Below are 15,026 nucleotides of genomic sequence, written 5' to 3'. Positions count from 1 at the left end.
AACTGTTTCTCTTTTAGAAGGAAAAACAAACACTAAACAAATAAGAAACAAAACAATAGTATTATAAAAAACCTAGACCCTGGAATTCAAGAAGAAGGAGATCCGTGGAGTCTTGTTTTGTTCTGCTCTGTAGCCCAGTCAAATCTCAAATGTGGAGCAGCTGCTTGGGTGCTGTCCTGCTTATTTTTAAAGATGATAAAAAAAAAGTTGTATACTACCAAGGGCGTGCCACTTTGTAATAAAAACAAAAATGTGTATAGCAGGAAATAACATTCATTTGAGGGATGCATTTCTACTTATATAGGAAATTTGGGTTAAGTAATTTAATGTCTTCACCACATGAAGCCAGTGTGGTCATTTCCACTCTTTTTCATTTCTGCAGTCATCTGATTCAGAGTGGTCAAGCATCTGACATGAGTCACTAAGTAAGTTTGAAAGTCTTGACATCACTCCATGATTTCAACTTTCTTGAAGAAAACGTATGTTGGGATACTATAATGCAAGTCTCCTGCACAGGTTTTATTCCTTTACTATTAGTCATGCAACATGTACCAATAATAGAAAAGCTTCAGATTATTCACTAAGGAAGTGAAGAGTTACTGATGCTTGCACCGGGTCCTCAAGCCCTGCTGAAATCTGCATAGGACTCCTATAAGAGTCCTAGGAAGGGTGTTAGAGCATCAAGGGGCACTTGACTAAAGGTGGCCATGTGTGGGATTGCAAAATTAGAAGGTTCAGAGTCTACATTTAAATAGAAACATTTCTTAGCAGATGCCATGATCCTTGGGAAATCCTGGGAGTGTGAGCCTCCTATTTCTATGACATTTTGTTCATAATTCAGAAGGAAAATTCTGCTCTAAAATTGATTCAATGTGTCAGAGAGTCAATGTGATTTCTGAAAATGCAGTGGGGAGAGCAGCTTCATGGAAACAACCTCTGGTCTATGAAGACTTTAGGAAAAGTCTTCGTAACACCTATCTGCACCCAATGGAAAACATCAAGGAGTGACTATAATGACTTTATACAAAGTACTGAAACTTGGAGTCAATGAAAATACTATTTTGAAACCCTTCATTGAGATATAATTTTGATATGAGAAATGTTACCACTCTAAAGTGTATAATTCAGAGTTTTAAATATTTTCACTATAGAACAAAAATCAGCACAATTATAAAACTCTAGAATTTTTTTTTACCAGCTATAAAAACAACCACAAATACCCAGTAGAATTCACTCACCACTGCTCTCCTTATCTCTCTTCCCATTGTTGTTAAGTCCCATTCTTATATTTGTCTCTGTGACTTCACAGAGCTCTTTAACAGCTCAGATTGTCCAGCACTGTTAATCTTATGTAATCTGTATTGTTCACACTTATGTTTCAAGTTTCATACATTCATGGCATGGCTTGTACCAATACTTCATTCTTTTCTGTTGCTGAATGATGCTCTGCTGAGTGGACATACCATGCTTGGTTTGTTAATTCAAAAGTGACAGTTAGCCTTTTAATCTATTATAAATAATTCTACTGGAACAAGCATAAATGATTTTATTTGTGAACATAGATTTTTGTATTGGATTGGATATATAGTGGGCAATCCGGCAATCATATGTTTAATATTTTGAGAATTTGTCAAACTGTTTTCCAAAATACTAAAAGTAGTGCAGAAAGATGCCAGTATATCTAGTTCCTTTTTGTTATTATAGATGTTCTAGGTAGTGTGCCATATTATGTTATGGTGACGTAACTGCTCATGGTAAGCATCGTGTTTCATAGTAAACATCTTTCCATAGATTTAATGGTCATCTTTATACATTTTTGGAGATGTAGTTATTTATAATTTTGGCCCATTGATTTACTTGAATATCATTTTAAGTTTTAAGAGCTGGAGGGGTACAAAGTCTAGACTATAAAAAAAAGATTAAATAAAAAAATGGAAAAAAAAAGTTCTATATTTGCTTTGAATTCAATCAATCTGGGGACAATTTGCAAATTTTTCAAGTGAACAGTTGATATCTTCTAAACAGTTTCATTTTCAACACAGAAGTTCATTATGTGGCACTTTTCCGTTTTATTTTGTTTATCATATAGCCAAGGATGACTTTGAACTTCTGACTAGGCTTTTACTTTTGATTAAATCAAGCTATTATTTCCCATTACATATACCTTTGGTATTATATTCTTTTGGTCTTTACAAAATGTCATAATATATATCTGTGCTTTTTCTGAATAGTATGTTGTTTTAAACTCTGAAGAACAAGCTTATCTAGGTAACCATACCTAGATAACACCTAGATAATACCTAGATAATACAGACACCATCATGGGCCTTTAATTACAGCTCAAGAGACTGAGGGAAGGGGATAAGTTTGAGAGCAAGGTAAAAAATTTAGCAGGACTTTCATCTCTGAACAAGGGACAAATGGCTAGGGGTGTACCTCGGTTATAAAGCACTGACCTGACATATGTAAGGCTTTGTGTTTCATTCCTACCCCATACTTTACCTCTCATCCATTTAAAATATATTTTTACAAGTTCATAGGCATGGTCAAGTACATTTCATTGTACAAGGTTATCAGTGGTCCGACCTTCATTTGTTGAAAAGGTTATTCAGTTTCCAGTCTTACGACCATGTTGTTTCTTCTTTCTCAAACTAGTAACTTTATTTTCTCTCAGTTTTGGATAGGATGCTACGCCTCCATTTTGTAAACCCTAACAGCCCCTGGCATTTCAGTTTTAAGCTCATTGTTTAAAATCCTATGCTTTTGTTTCGGAGTCGGACATGTTGTTTTTATGGGTTTTATTCTGTACAGTATGGCTATGGATTGGAATTATATCTTCAGCATGGAGTTCTTCACTGAACTTGTAAACATATTTTTCTGGCATAGCTTGAGACATTTTAATCACATGAAAGCCTTTTATGATGCTTTCTCTGTCTTCCATGTGTTCGACCTGAGAGTCAAGCCTTTCTTCTGCCTCTGTCTCTTGTATAAGCAATCACTTAGTTATGCAGCTTTATATACATATTTATTTATGCCACTCACTCTGTTCAGTAGAGTTCTGTCCCTTGGTCCTTCATCTCTTGATTCACAAATAAGCCTTTGATCTTCAAGGGAATTCACTCAAGTGTGTCACTCTGGCTGAAGCTCACTCATCTGAAGATGTCCGAGTATCCAAAGCCTCTTGGAGATTACTGTCAAACATATACTCTATGAACCTAACCATTCTAGCCATTCTCTTAAGTTTTGGTTCTAAATTCTTTCATCTTAAAGAACATTTTCCCCAATCCATCTGTAGAATTTTTCATGATAATTTGTTTACAAAATGTTCTCTCTCTCTCTCTCTCTCTCTCTCTCTCTCTCTCTCTCTCTCTTTCTCTCTTCTCCTTCCCTTTCTCCACACCAGATGAAAAATAACAGTCATGTCCCATCAAGGCATAGATTCACTCTAGAGTCTGCTCCTTAGCCACTGGCTGAAGAGATGGCCCTCCCAAGAGGCCTTGTGAAAATTTTGCCTTGATATTGCATTTATACCACACCTTCCTGTCCATCATTAAACTTTAATGTGTTAAAAATAAACAGAAAAATTCCTAATTGTTCTAAGGATTAAGAAAGTTGATAGTATTGTATAAGATTATAACTTATAAAAATTTCTGTGAACCAATGTTACCTTTCTACAGATGGGTATATAAAATCTGGGAAAGGAGAGCTAAAAGAAAAAAAAATCGTTTACATGTTTTCCTGAAAACCTGTTTTCTAGTTTTGGCCTCATTGTTTTATCACTTCTAATTAAAGCTATTGACAAGAAATCTTGTCTAATGAGACCAATTATCCATTTAGAAAAAAAGTTAAAATTGTCCTGAAAAAATTAAGAGAAAAAGGGTCAAAAGAGAATTCTTATTATTTGTATATAAAACCATAAAATTGCTAATAAATACAAAATAAATAGTGTTGAAAGTGCCTAGCCCAGTGTCCTTGAATTTGTTCCTGAATGGCTTTACTTTGTTGAATTGCATCCCCCACAGTCTTTCTAGTTCGTGTGAATAATTTAGAAGCCCTTGAGTGGCAGTTCTGTGCAAGGAGACGTCTTCTGACCCGTGCATTCTCCCCGGGTCCTGGCTTTGCTAGCACTACTGAGGGTGAATTGTTCTGTGATGAAGTTCATGCATAGGCAACCTCAGTTAATACCTTTAACTAATTAGTTTGGGATATGAAGGCTAGAGATAAGGTCTTAATATATAGACCCAGCTAACTTAATTCCTGACAATCCTCTTGCCTCAGTCTACCATGTGTTAACATTATAACTATGGGCCACACACCTGCTCCTAGATGTTAACATTACATTCACAAGATTGGAAAGCCTTTGTCCAAATGCAAGGTTTGCACTGTAAATTTCAACTGCTTTAGGCTGTCACGCAGAGGATCCTTCAGGGCTCATCACTCCCAATGAGGTCTTTATAGGGGAAATCTTTTGATGAGCATAGAAATGCCTTTCTACATGACTGTCCTTCGGCTACAAGGCTTTTGAGTCTTTCTGTGGCTATTTTCAAATACTGCCATATTTTTAACATGTTGATTAAGAAATACATTCATTTTTTGAATAATTAAATTATGCCTACATTTTCAAATGAGTGATATCTTATTTCATAGGAATAAGTATATGCTTTATTTTTCAAGAACATATTTTTTTCTGTATTAGTGGTTATTTTAGCATAGAAACTTAAGCTTACTTCCCATTCTGTGATATTAAAAAAAAAAAAAGAAGAAGTGTTCTTTGAAGACAGCACTGCCTTGCTGACTGTGACACTGGTCATTTTATTTGTCAAAGACAGCTTCTCATCACACTCAGTTTTAATTTGGTTGAAAATTAATGATGAGACTTCTGCTTCTAAGCATGAAGGAATAATTAATATCAGATTTTCTTGACTTCTGTACAAAATAAAAAAAAAACTGTGAAAGAATAAAATGTGACAGTTTATAAACCAGAAAACTAGAATAGGGAGATCACAGAAGAGCCATGTTCCACCTGTGTCTACTGAAGCCTTACGACCACTGTGGCATAGGGAGGAGAAGGAGCACAGAAGTGTCTCACTAAGGAGCTGAAAGTCAGATCATGATTTGTGGAATGCACACAGTAGGGAGAAAAATGACTACAGAAAATAAAACTGCAGAAACTACCTAAAAGCCTGCCTGGAATTCATTGTAGGTTTCTGGCCAAAGGCCACGCGATGTGAGCAGCCAGCTGGGCTTTGCAGTGTTAGCTCTGCTAACCTGCAGCTGGAGTGAGGCTGAAGCAGGGTCAGACTAGTAGAATTCTCACAATGCCTGGAGCTAAGCTGAACTTCTTTCCAGGCCATGGAGAGACATCTAAGAATATGCACGGATGCTTCAAGTGTTGAGTTAAAACACCAGAAAGACTGTTTTAGAACAGAAACCATTCCTTAGTGAAAAAAAAAAAAGCTATCTTGGAGCTAAGAACTGATAGAAGAGTCATACTAACAATGTGAAAAGGAAAATAAAAGATAAGTCTGTGTGACAGTAACAAAAAGAGGCTGATTTATAAAGAGAACTCAACATTCACTAGAGAACACTGTCAGGATGCAGAATCTTTATGGTGGGTCCGGTCAATATCAAGCATGTGGCAGAGCTTTGGGTGACAAGGAGGGCAGGGGATGTAATCATAAAAAGAGAGTAGCAGTGAACAAACCCCAAAGCACCAGACTTTGAAGGAGCAGTGTACAGAGTATAAAGCAGGTAAAGCTGGCACACACACACAAAAAAACCATACAGAATCTCTAGAGCTAGGATAGATAAAAAATGAAGATAAATGTATCTTAATAATGAAGATACATGTATCTTAATAATGGAGAATGATGAAGAAATATGGGGAAATATACATAAGAAGGCTTATTAAAATATAGGTGAAAATGTTTAAACAGACTGAATTGAGGAAGCATATCAAGTTGTCTAATACACATTTGGAGTTCAAAAAGATTAAGGAAAATTATTATGAAACAGGCATTATATGAGACATTTTAGCAAGCTGTCAGCATGTTTTTAAAAAGTAACTTTGGCATATTGGAGAAGTTTTACCAAACTTGAGCAGGAATATTCTTTGTAAACCATTGTTAGATATGTCATAATCCAACATCAAAAAAGGATGAGCATTGAATTGTAACTACAGAAGATGAGCTCCTTCATGACAAGTAGGCTGGCAACAACAAATTAGGTGTGGGGTGACAGAAGTATTTGTAAAATGTTGAAAGGTTGTTAGTCCAGAAGTTTTGGATGAACACAGATATTTCTCAAATATGAGAAAACCCTATTCCCTAATATGTCAGACTCCAAAGAATTCAGTAGCAGTATGCCTCTCTAAAGCTTAGGATAGCTAACGTTGTTTAGGCTGAAAGGAATAATAGAATTCAAAAGCAATATTTTATAGATTAGAATGTGAATGTTTGGAAATTGCATATATGTGTACATACATATGTTTCATTTTTTAAAAAGGAATCTCAAAGCAGTTATGTAGTGTTGTAGTATATGAATATGCACCACACGTATATAACAGCAGTCGTGCAGAAATGGTGAATGAATTATACTGTTGGCTATAAAACATTATCTCTAGGCAGAGTGCTATTATGACACAGAAATTATATGAGAAATTTTGAGCAAACTGTCAGTATATTTAAAGAAAAATGTAACTTTGCATATCGGAGAAGTTTTTACCAAACTTAACTAGGGCTCTACTATGTGAACCACTATTAGATATGTCATAATCCAACTTGACCCATGAATGCGCTAAATAGTCACCAGAGTAAATATGAAATCAAAGTGAAATGAATGCATGAAATATTCCAAACTAGAGGCAATAACCAAAATAGAAATAGAAATCTCAATGCAAGTTAGACAGTAAAAAGAGAATAGAGGGCAAATATAATCTGTGAAAGAACTGAAAATTAAATAATAAAATGATAGAAATAAAGCTGTATCACTAAATAAAGCAGATGAACATTAATACAAACTATCAATTAAAATGAGAAGCATTCATACAACTTAGATTTCCTATAAGACACATTTTTTTAAAAATATAAAGCCGAAAAGGTGTGAGTGGCAAAATTAACAACAAAATTTTTTGATGTAGAATTTCCCCAGAAGATTATTTTATACTATATATGTGTATATACATATATGTATATAGCAATAGTTAATAAAAATGACTTCATGAATTTGAAAGATAGCAATGAGGAGTGTATGGGAAGGTTTAGAGGGAGGAAAGAAATGGAAATGATGTCATTGTATTATAGCCTAAAGGAGAAAAGAAAAAGTATTTATAATTCTGGAAGATGAATGCTTGAGCACTTCTTCCATAAGATTGTGTTAAACAAAGATATGCTTAAAACATTGGAAATTAAAGGATGAAAACACAAGGCAAGTGTTCTATAACTTAGGAACAAGAGTTGCTTCATGTTCTGTATTTTATGTTAAGTTGAACAAGCTATAGTTGTATGAGAGGATGGAGCCTCAAAAGAAAACATTTTCAGAAGACTGGAGTATAAGCTGACAAGCCTTGAAGGCCTTTTCTTTTCTTTTCTTTTCTTTTCTTTTCTTTTCTTTTCTTTTCTTTTCTTTTCTTTCCTTTCCTTTCCTTTTCTTTTCTTTTTGTTTCTTTTCTTTCTTTTCTATTCTTTTCTTTCCTTCCTTCTTTTTTTGGAAGGGTCATGGTTTATTACATGGAAGAAACATAATATATAACTATTTGAAATGCATACATCCTGAGGTAAAAGAGCAGTCTGCAATATACTCAGACTCATTTCTGTAACACACACCCCTTTAAATTCAGAAAGAATCCAAAGATCAGTTTTAAATCTTTAACTCTAATATTTTTCACTTTTATTTGAGTATGTAACATTTTTTTTCCATAATAGCCACATGGAAATGCTTTTAAATAATCATTCAAACTTTGGGAATATGCTATAGCAGAAGCAATTGTTTTCACTTTACATCCAGATCATTGTTCCCCTAATCAGGTTTCACTCTGACACGCACAATCCCTCCCCGATCCCCTCTTCTACTCTGAGAAGGTGGAGGCCTCTCACATGCTGGCACCTCAAGTCCCTTCAGAGCTAGGCGTATCCTCTCCAACATAGGCCCAAGAAGCCAGCCCAGTTAGGAGAACATATCCCACATATAGGGAATGGCTTTTGGGATAGCTGCTGGGTGGAACCTCCCAGAGGACAGTTATGGTAGGCTCCTGTCTTCAAATATATCAGAGTATCATTAACAGAGTCAGGTATTGTTGCTAGGCCTTAGAATGGGTCTCAAGATGGGCTGGTTATTGGCTGGCCATTCCTTCAGTCTCTGCTCTATCCCTTGCCCCTCTATTTCTTGGAGACAAGATAAACTTAGGGTTGATAGCTTTGCGGATGGGTTGTTGTCCTTTGCTTGGGCCTTTTTTCTTGTTTAGCTTCTTTGGGTCTGTGGAGTGGAGTTTGGGTACTCTGTATTTTATAGACAATGTTCACTTATATGTTCACACATACCATACATGTCCTTTTGGGTCTGGGTTATCTCATTCAGGATGCTATTCTCAAGTTCTAATCACTTGTCTGTGAAATTCATGATGTCTTTGTTTTTAATGTCTGAATAGTATGCCATTGTCTAGATGTACCACATTTCTTTATCCATTCTTCAGTTGAGTGACATCTAGGTAGTTTTCAGTTTCTGGCTAGTATGAGTAAAGCTGCTATAAACATAGTTCATTAAGTGTCTTTGTGGGATACTAAAGCACCTTTTGCATCTATGCCCAGGAGTGGCATAGCTGGGTGTTGAGGTAGAACTATTCAAACCCTAGAACTATGTACCCAGACAGCTGTGGTCATATTCAACTGTGAAACAGTAGGATAAGCAGTTCAAAACAATCTTCAGCAATATAGTGAATTTGAGGCCAGCCTGGGCTACATGAGACTCTGCCTCAATAATTTATATATTACAGTAATGTTTCATGTCTCAAAACTTAGCAGATGGTAGCAGGGCTCTATTTCTACTTAAAACTGTTGGAATTCAGCTTGTTGTATTTAATTTAGCTGATTTTTCACATTTTTACATTTCAACTCTACTTTTGGCATTTCTAAAGTACAGAAAGACTTTAGTGGTAGGTTTATTAACCACTATTCCACCAACAGATGCTCATTGGCAAGATGTCCTAGATTGTACCTAATGTTTTAATATTTGCTCAGTGAGTTTTAAAAAGAATTTATTTAATATATCCATATATTTTGGAATAGAGATTTTTGTTTCCAGTGGGTACTTAAGAAATATTATCTCAAAAAAAAAAAAAAACAAAGAAAGAAAGAAACAACAACAACAAAAGCAAAAAACTAGTTGTTTTAACTAGAATTGCACAGGTAATAAAAACTAGTGTTTATAACTGCATTTGTGATCATTTCAACTGCAGCATAAGTCAACAGTTGACTAAAAGGAGGCTGATCTAAAATGGTCTGTTTTTTAGTGTGGCCAATCTCTATTTTCTCTTCTTTATTATTTTTTCTTAACATCACTCTCTTTTTTCAAAAGGAAATTAGTTCCTTTTACTCAACCAGTCCACTTGATTTAAAATTTGGCCTTATCTAAACACAATGAACAATTTAAAATCTATGTTCATTTCTGTATGTTTGTAATTAGCTTAATATTATTCAAACTCAACCTGTCTTAAATATTGGATCTGTAATGACAAGTTATAATCCACCAGTATTCACAGATGCTTTTTAACTTACCAAGCTTTTCCAAACTTTTCAGTAAAAAATAGTGTATTAGTCAGGGTTCTTAGAGTCACAGAACTTATGGAACATCTCTATATATTAAGATAAATTATTGGAATGACTTACAGTCTGCAGTCCAACTAACCCAACAATGGGCAGTTTGAATGGGAAGTCCAATAATCTAGTAGTTGTTCAGTCCCGTGAGGCTAGGTGTTTCAGGTGGTTTTCTGTATAAGCTGAAATCCTGAAGAAGTAGTTTCCAGCAGATATGCAAGCATGTGAAAAAGAAAGGGGCCTTCTTCCATTGTCTTCATGTAGGCTTCCAGCAGAAGTCATGACCCACTTTAAAGGTGTGTACCACCATGCCTGTATTTGGAACTTGCTCTGTCCCAGACTGGCCTTGAATTCAGAGATCTGCTTGTCTCTGTATGCTGGGATTAAAGGAGTGTACCACCTGGCCCAGCCTAAGTTTTTCATGGTAACTATGCTTCAAGATCTGGGTCAAAAGCATGGATGTGTCATATCAAGAAGTGAGTCTTTTAGCCTCAATATCTAGATCACAGGTGTGACCTTTATTTCTGGATTGTAGTTCATTACAGATGTAGTCTGGTTGACCACCAGAAATAGACATCATAGATACATATATAGTATTTTCAGGACTCTGTCCATTTCTGTGTTATCACTGTGTAGTCTTTTGGAACTCCCAAAGATCAGACATGAGAATGAAGAGGCCAATGTAGGAACACTGATGGGTAGCAATAGCTGCCCATTATTTATTTCCAGAGACATTTCTATTTCTCACTTGCCATTCTTTCATCATCTCCATCCCCATAAAGCCCAGAACTTAAACTTTTCACATGGCCATTGCTTCAGAAGTGTCAAAGGACAATATACAATGATCACCCCTCACACTGACAAATTGGCATCTCATCAAAAAGTCACACATATTCAATACTCATCACATTCTGCAAAAACTAAAGCCTAACTTTTCATGATCAAATGCATCTAAGGGCAAGGGTAACAACTCTGGGTAAAGATCAACATGACCAAATCACTTGCCATTTGAATGCACTTTGTAAATAGGAAATTACTAAATTATTCTGTAATGTTCAGTATTTCACAGCACATGTAGAATGGTCAGTGCGGATTTGAGCATAATGTGTCTAAGTTCCTATGTAATGTCTGGGATGATGTTTACTCTCAGTCTGCATCTGCTCTTTGCCTTTTGACTTTCTTTACTGACTGGGAGTATAAGCATATACTGAATTACCCTTTGGAGAAATACGACTACTTCACTGATTTGCGGCAAGAACGTGGATGAATTCACACTGTTGATCCAAAGCAAACATGTTCCTCAAGGGTAGCTGAGTAATCTGTGTGCTATGTTGGCCAAAATATAAGCTTAAGCATGGTCTACTGGGAAATCTAAGAAACCATGCCTAAAGGCAACAACATCCAAACCCAACCACTATGCCACCACACTATATTACAGACCATACTTAAACTTCCACTGCACCTACTTTTTATGGGTTTTGTACCATCCCACTTAATGAGCATTCCAATTCTCATGTTCTCTTTAGCTACTTAATGAGGTAGATCTTTCATGGAAGATCTTGTTGAAGATCTCAGCCATTTTAAAAATGTATTTTCCATACACTTTCCCTATCCTTACAACCCTATTTTCTTGCTTTGGGTTTTGAAGCTATGAATGTTAACATTTTTCTTGCATTTAAGCTCTGACCCATTGGAATTATCTGAGGCAAATATTCCTACATTGTACTTTAGCATTTCAGCTCCCAAATGTGAAAGGAACTGTTAAATCCAAGTAACATTTAAGTCTCTATTTAGTTCAAGTCTCTTTTCTTTCTGTTTAATAATATATCTCAACCTCATAGCCATTACACTCTGCTTACATGGAAATAAGACTTATGGAAATAAGACTTCCCACTAAACAACTATACAGATTTATGCTGGGATCTCAGCCATTCACTGCAAAAATCAATCAGATTCAAATAGAGAGTATACCTCTTTGAGAGAAACTTATTGCAGAAGTTTTTGGTTACAATTGCATAAAAATGTAATTGGGTAATAAAACCTGGTCTTACAGCACTTTGAAGCTCTCCAAGTATGTAGCAAATAAAAACAAACACCACTGTTATAGTAGATATAAAAACCTAACCACAAGGATGTAGGTGACATCCAAGGTTACCTGGGACACTAGCAAGATATCTGAGATACAGGATACAGAATGATACATACAAGTGGAGTATTATAATTGCCCTGTCAGAATCCTGTCTGTTCTAACTGAGAACTGGCTATGCAAACATCTTTTAGAAAAAGCAAAGAATGCAGGGACTGTTAACATAGCATCTTAACTCAAAGTTAGAAGCAATAAGCTCTTGCTATTTTTCCCTTTGTTTGTTTTAGTGTGGGTTGAGTTCCACATAAAGACAACAATAACGTTCCTTACTTAGTAGACGCCTTTCTTTAGTTTCAATGTCAGTTTAGAGAATTTTGCCCACCTTTAACTATATATATTTCAAAATCTTCTCATCAAGGCAAAGACGTTACTGTTCTTAAGGTCACAATGAAACTTGATGGAGAATGGAAGTCAATAGAATGAACATTAGGTTCTCATTAGGACAGTAGAGAAGGAAGAATGCTAGTTTTACTTATGAGTCCCCTTCCACATTCCTGACTTACCCTCTCAGAAATGAAAATTTTCTGGAGTGTCAGGCACCTGGAAAAAATGTTCAATATTGTTCATGTGCCATGTCACTTTGCTTATTTCTTTCCTGAGAGTGTAATGCAGGATTTCTCATAATCTAAGCAAGTGGCTATCAGTGTGCTTTAAAATACCTTCTGTCCTTCTTTTGTTGATTGACAATCTTAAAGTTTTTCAAATGGGAGGTGTAATAAAAGCCATTTTTCTGTGACTTTCCCTTGAGGGAAAAGCCATACCTCTTAAGGGCTCAATTCTCTGTGCCATACAGTATTTAGTACCTTCATTGTCTCTCTCTATATATTACCTTGTTCTTTTTTGAGATATAGATATTCTTGTGAAATATATATTGAAGTATAATGTAGTATGCAATGATTTTTAGTTCATATGATGGCACTTGCATAATCTTAAGCAAATATACTTAACTTTAACTATAAATGATAACAGTAATATAATTCTCACCTTAAAGTTAGAGTGGTAAAGAATGAGTCCACAAGTAAACTGTTGGATACAGTCTTGATTACTGACTTCCTAATTGTAAGGGACCTTTAGATGTTTTGTTCTGAATTCCTCTTCAAGGTCTGCATCTCCTTCCTCTCTGCTGAAAATATCAATTGCATATGAGTCATCCGTGTTCTCTTCAAAGAGAACTGTCATTGTGAGCAGAAAGCTGTTTTACCCAAGTTACCCCCTTGGTCCATGGTACAACAATTGCTCAGAGATGGTTTCCTGTGTGGACAAAAGGATATGCTTCCTTTCTCAATTGGGGAGGATTCTACAGGGACAACACTCAAAAAAAAAAAAAAAATTCCCAGTGCACCTGCTGAGGTTTTTGCTCCAAGTAAGCTGAATTTCCTAGCCTTTTTCCAATCTGCCTTCCTTTCTTCATTCCTTCTGATTACCCCTTCTGAGTTCTTACACACACACACACACACACACACACACACACACACACGCATGCACGCACGCACGCACACACACACGCACACGCACACACACACACACACACACAGAGAGAGAGAGAGAGAGAGAGAGAGAGAGAGAGAGAGAGATGCACACACAGTTATGTATCATTTTGCCTCACCCTATTTCTGAGGAAACTATTCTAAGACACTCCACTCCTCATCTTGATGGGGGGGGGGGGCAGTGACAGCCAAGTCTAAAATAAATAATAAATAAATAAATAATAATAAAATAGTAATGACTTACTATTGTCTCAATTACTTCATTTATAGACTAGAAAAAATATTTTCTAATGCATTGATTTTTTTTTTTTTTAGAATTGAAAGACTTGCCTTGTGGTGGTGGCTCATTACTTTAATCCCATTACTTGTGAGGCAGAGTCAGGCAGACATCTTTGAGTTTGAGGCCAGTATGGTATACAGAGTGAGTTGCAGGACGGCCAAGGCTACACAGAGAGAAGCAAAAAGGCAAAACCAAAACCAAATAACAACCAAAACAGAAAAGAATTGAATGACTTATAACTCATTTTGTTGATATTATTCTCTTCCTTTTTGCTTGAATGATGAAGACAATTATACCTCTGGAATCTCTGGAGATCCAAGAATATGATAAAAATAGTTAAGTATTATCAAGTGCCATGAGATATATTTCTAATCATTAATAAAACACACAGAGAGGTACCAAACAAGGGTCTGCTTTTGTGATCAGAATCTATTAAGAAAGGAAAAGTTTGTTTCCAGGTTTGTAATTAGAGAGATATCTTATCTAGTATACATGATATAGAAAAGAACTGAAAATCATGTACTGTTTTGTCTTCTTTCTTTTACTGTTCATTGTGATACTGGACATGTCATCTATCCTGATGAACTGCAATTATTTGCTATCTACTTGAGACATATATTGAATGATAAAGGAATGAGTTGATCATTCAATGATGAAACATTTGCAAACCTGTTGGAGCTTCTTAAATAAATATAAATATAAAATGCACCATTTTACAGTTATTGTTTGTAAGGAAAGCAGTCTAAAATGAGATACCAGGATAAATATTTCAATAAAAGAAGGTAAAACAAGATGTGTTAATTGTCCTTGCCATTTGAAAGACAGAGAACAAAGATTTCACTGACCAAGGTTGCCTAAGCACTGTTTATGCAAAGATGAAATCTGTGATTATAAATCATTTACACAAGTAGATGAATTTGTGGTTTCATGACAGTGGATACCATAGTCTACAGCATGCTGCCTGTGGTCAAGTCTTTGTAAACTCCAGCTACAAACCAAACTCTGTACTCTGAATAAAATGCTTTCTTCTTCTCTTTACCTTGGTACCCTATCTGCAGAAAGCATAATGATATCTCTGTAGAGTCATAAGTATTAGACACAGTGATTCAGATAAGTCACAAACAGGAGAAACTCAAGAGATGGGCATTCTTACTGTTTGTGGCCTAACAATATCTAAAAGATTAAAAAAAATAAATCAGCACCATGGACAAGTAATGCAATATTTTTGTATAGATGTTTGAAGAATTTTGTGAGATCAAGAAACAGCATGCCAAAGGTCACTATCAGGTTGTTCTAGGACATCT

The 15,026-nt window shown here is 35.6% G+C and overlaps 1 pseudogene; it reads left to right on the top strand.

The window, feature by feature from the left end:
• LOC117708240 (large ribosomal subunit protein uL10 pseudogene) overlaps positions 1-15,026 on the top strand; it is a 115,147-nt pseudogene that overhangs the window by 1,128 nt on the left and 98,993 nt on the right.

The sequence above is a fragment of the Arvicanthis niloticus genome, chromosome 1 (assembly GCF_011762505.2).
Source record: "Arvicanthis niloticus isolate mArvNil1 chromosome 1, mArvNil1.pat.X, whole genome shotgun sequence".
NCBI lineage: Eukaryota > Metazoa > Chordata > Mammalia > Rodentia > Muridae > Arvicanthis > Arvicanthis niloticus.
This window is presented reverse-complemented; position numbering and strand designations above follow the sequence as displayed.